The 4,508-nt window shown below is 53.9% G+C and overlaps 1 protein-coding gene across 3 annotated transcripts in view; it reads left to right on the top strand.

The window, feature by feature from the left end:
* The window catches only part of LOC127748930 (uncharacterized), a 119,896-nt gene that overhangs the window by 59,438 nt on the left and 55,950 nt on the right, over positions 1-4,508 (top strand). For 2 of the 3 annotated variants that reach the window (XM_052264655.1, XM_052264654.1), the window contains exon 2: positions 508-579. The exons of the other annotated variant lie outside the window; for it this stretch is intronic. The gene's annotated coding sequence lies outside the window, so the exon portion shown is untranslated. The remainder of the gene's footprint in view (positions 1-507; positions 580-4,508) is intronic. 3 annotated transcript variants of the gene reach the window in all.

The following is a 4,508-nucleotide window of genomic DNA, read 5'->3' as shown; positions in this document are numbered from 1 at the left end:
GCCCCCTCTCGACGCGATTGCTAGCTGCTCCCGTTGGCCTCTTCCTCCCCCCTTTTTCTTGCGCTCTTTGAGCCCCTCGCGGCTCCCCCGGCTACACAAACTCGTCGGGGTGAGAGATATGCAGCGGGAGGTAAGCGGCGCCAAGAAGCAGAGCCGAGCAGCCGGATGGAGGAGAATCCAATTTGTTCCCCCCGCGAGCGTTGCCGCGCTGCGCCGGGCCGGCCCGGGCCACACAGATTCGAGTAGTTTTGAAACCGCGCGCGAGGCGGTTGGGCTTCGAGCCGGCCCGACCTCTTCGCACTCTCGGCAAGGTTTACTTTGTGGTCCCGAGAGACCACGCCCCACCCCACTACTGGTCCAAGTAATTCGTTTGCAGCGACGGGGAATCGCAGCGTCGCCAATCCGTCGAAACACTCCTCTCCCCCTTCTTCCTCGCCCCAATGAAAACGGTCCCGCGAAAAGAGAAAAGGAAGCTGAATGCAAGCCGTCCGCTTTTCTGCTCTGCAGGCGTCGGTGCGGGCGGTGCTGGGACCCGAGCCCGAGGCCCCGAGCGCCCTGGACCCGTACGCTGAGCGACAGGTGAGTGAGCCGCCTTTCTCCGTTTTATGTGTTTTTATTTTCCCTTTCTGTTTCCCTCTCTCCTTTTTTTATTTTCTTCGCGCCCGCTGGCGCCCTACTATGCGCCGCGTCGTTGTGTCGCTTCAACCTAAACACAGCGGTGTGCAGCGGGCGTGGCTTGAAGCAGTGGAGTGGAGAGGGGGGCTGAAATCAAAGAGATAATTCTGTTTGCCTGCTTTTGCTTCGCGCGTGAATGCGTGTGCTGCGATTATGAAATGCCCGGAAATTAACGCCGCGCTGGACTTGCGTTCTCTGATGCTGCCATTGATGATGATGACGATGTTGATGCTGCTGGTGCTTTGCAATCGTCACGATCTACGGCTATAGGTATGATAAACGAGATTCAGACGTCTCTCGATTATTGCGTCCGTGGTTCTGCAGAATAAGCTAAAGCTTGCGCGTTTCGTCCGATCAAAATAGTAATCAAAAAATAATCTTCGGTCCATTGGCATATTGTACTAGAACGGAATTTTGGCCTGGCTTTCTACTTTGACTAGCGAAAGAAGTCTTTTTGGCAAGATCAGTGACCCGAAAAATATCGGTCTCGTGAGAGCGAGATTATTTTCCTTACTCTGTTTGAGTCAGAATTTACACACTAAATCCTTATGCATAGTGTTGTGCACCGGAGCGTTGCCTGCAATCTAGAACACCAGTCCAGGACTGGAACGCTGGGAAGGGGGAGCAGCGGGGAGACGCTTCTGTCGTGTCAAATGTCGACGACACCTCTCGTATTTCCCATGCCAGTTATTTCTGTGCCCGTGTGCTCGACTCTACAAGCACACCATGCTCTCGTCGAGTCGACCAGGCGCGGCACGGTGACACTGAAACCTATTACGATACTGTACTGAAATTATGTGCGATGACTGATGAGTTGCGATTCCCATCATCACTGTAAAAATATCGTCGTAATTTTACAAAAAAATGTAAACTCGAATTATAATTTATGGTGTTAATTTACGATAGCACATTTTTTACTCGGCAATAATTGATTTTAAGTCAAATCGTACTGCATGTATTGTTTAACGATTACAAATTATAATTTTACAACCTGCGACTATTTTCTCAATACTTTCGTACCACAAATTCTTTTAATGAAAATCTTTTTGCGAAAATGACCGCAAAACCGGCCTTAGTGTAAGTCGACCCCCCCCATTTTCGTAGCTATCTCGCAGCCCTGCTCCTGCTCCCGTACCCCCACTGACCCCCCTACACCTCCCCTCTACTCTACAACCCCCACCACGGACTCATTCTGCGATTGTCCTTGCGAGGTACAATGCGGGGCTCCGTCCTGTGTGTATTGACACGACCCGGCGGTGGGGCGCAGCGGTGGGGCGCAGCGCGCGCGGGGCCCGTCTGCTCACCCTTTGTCAGCTCATTTGTTGCTGACGCGGGCCGCCGCCACCGCTGGCTGAGCTCTGCTGAGAGGAGTTTGCCTTGCGACTGTAATGATGGCAATGCAAGGCGAGTGGACGGTGGGGTGCTGTAGACAGGCAGGGGGCACGCTATGCGCCCCGCTGGGGGGACCTTTTTCTTTTCTCCGCCCTCCTCCACCCCTGCTCTCCTCCTGCTCCTCCCCCCACCCCCTTTTCTTTCCCGCCTCCCTCGCGTTTCACAGTGCTTCCTTTACTTCACGCTTCCATCTCTTGAAGACGAAGAAAAGGACGACGACGACCAATTGAGCACAGTATTAAACCCTTAACAAAGCTTAGTCGCTGAAAAATGATAGTATTTTTCTAATACAAAACCAGCCCGTGCAGCCGTAATACAAACAAATAGAGCTCTTTGCATCACAATACTCGACTTTTGCAACAAAGGACCTTCCTTTGTTTTACAAAATAATGTCACCCTTTGCATACTACTAAAATATTTCAAACTGTCTCGTACATACTTTTGTCAATGTGTCACGCATTACGAAAGAAAATCAGTTTAGCAATCGTACTAAAGTTGGACCTATAGTTATACAAGGAAAATCGAATTATATTTCGGTTGTAAAGCCAGATCTTTATTTGTAACTTGCAAGGACGAACTCAGTGTTGGGGTTTTGGAGTGCGGGTTACGGGGAAGGGGCTTGATCGGTCTCCGGTGCGGCGAGCATGAGCAGGCGGCGGGTGTAATCCACCAGGCTCCGACCCGACTTTGGAATACCGAGCGAGTTATCATCGATCGGCTTAGGGACGCAGCAGAGCCCCCCTCCTGGCTCCTTGCACCGGCCGCCTGCTACAAGTAGACTCGTCCCCACCTCCCTCGTCCTCCTGGCGCCGCACCTACCTGTAATCCTGAAGGATCCAGTCGGGGCGCGATCCGCGCTACTGGAGCTGCCTCGAGAGACCTTGAGAAACAGCAATAGATGGGGGTCCCGGCCACAGTAGTGGGCGGTCTGGCGGACCGTGCCGAGAAACGAGCGGGGAGCGCCCGCGGGTCTGCGGGTACGCCACCCGCTCCGCACGGCTGTCGCGCTGCTGCCTACGCCATCACCTGCAGGCGCCCGGGCAGGCGCGTGCCTGACCGAAACCGACCCCGAGACGAAGACTTTTCCTTATTTACCCTTCCCTTCTCCGTGTTGCTCCCTTTTGCTTGTACTACGCGCCACGTCCGTCGCGCCCGGAGGAGGCCGCACACCGCCGCAGTCTCGCTCTCGTTCCAAAGCGTAGGAGCGGGGAGGTTGAGGAAGGGTCGCTTGACTCTGATTTCATGTTGGGGGAGTGGATTGACGAGCGGAACCACATGTGTGATCACTTAACCCCCCCCCCCTCTCCCCTGCCCGAGGCCTATCCGTTCTCACCCCCACCACCGCAGGAGCGCTCTCCCCATCCCTGTAAATCTTCCCCTCGCCCTGCCCCTCCATCCAACCCGCGCAGGGCCCAGGCATTGTCAGTGGAGTCATTATTTGAAGCATGGTGGCTGCGGTGCTCTGGTAAAGCAAATGGGGTCGGGAAAAGGGGTTGGGGGGAGGGTGAGGCAGCAAGCAGCAGAGCTCATGGAGTCATCTAGAGTACGTGAGAATTGCAGACTGGCACAACTGGAGGGCACGACGCGCTCGTCGCGCGGGGCCCGTATCTCGTTAGCGGCTGTGCCTGCACCATCACCGCCCCAACTTTCCTACTTAGATCCTCGCCCACAACATCACTCGCTCGTTTGGCGCCGGGGCCGCCAAGGGGGGCGCCGCGGGACGCGCTGGTCTTCTCTTCTGCGCCATAGCCAGCGATTTGTGATTCTCTAATACGCGAGAGTCGTGCGCGGTAAAGGAACTTTCCTTGTTCCCCTCCCTCCCTCCCCTCCCTCCTCCCCCTAAACCGTTACACCGCCTGCAAATCGCGCGCGGCGCGTTGGCACCGGGACTCGTTAACGGCCCCGTTCGCCCGCAGTCGGCTCTCCGTGAATGGGAGTGGTAAGCACTTTTTAAGCCCCACCGCCCGCTGACTCGCAACACCTTGATTTCCCTCCCCGCATCCTTCTTCTCGCCATGCACGCCTTTTGCTTGTTATTCCCTCTCATTGCGTTTCCCTTCCTCGTGTTGGAGCGTCCCACAATGTTCGAATCGACTCCGAGAGCTTGTACTTTGATGGGACATTTAGTACAGTCATTGACCCTAAATACGGACGATTTTTAGACAAAAAGGCCTGTAAAATCTGTAGTTTTGACAAAATTGAAAATCGGTGGGGATTATAAAATCTTTGGACCGAGACACACCTACCAACGCCTTGAACGGTTTTTTATCACCTAATGTGTACCAGTGAGCCACGCTAGAAGAGTGTCCGTCTTTAGGAGCCTAAGCGCCCTAAATACGGACAGCCTTTAAAAATTATGAAAAGTGAAAAATTGTTGGGGGGAGTAGAAACTTCATGAAAAAATTTGACCTTACCCTGCCGGTGAAATTTTCTTATCTGGTA

Source organism: Frankliniella occidentalis, unplaced genomic scaffold, assembly GCF_000697945.3.
Source record: "Frankliniella occidentalis isolate FOCC.00 unplaced genomic scaffold, Focc_3.1 Scaffold20, whole genome shotgun sequence".
NCBI classification, from domain to species: Eukaryota; Metazoa; Arthropoda; class Insecta; order Thysanoptera; family Thripidae; genus Frankliniella; species Frankliniella occidentalis.
Note: the sequence above shows the minus strand (reverse complement) of the source record. Positions and strands in the feature narration are given on the sequence as shown.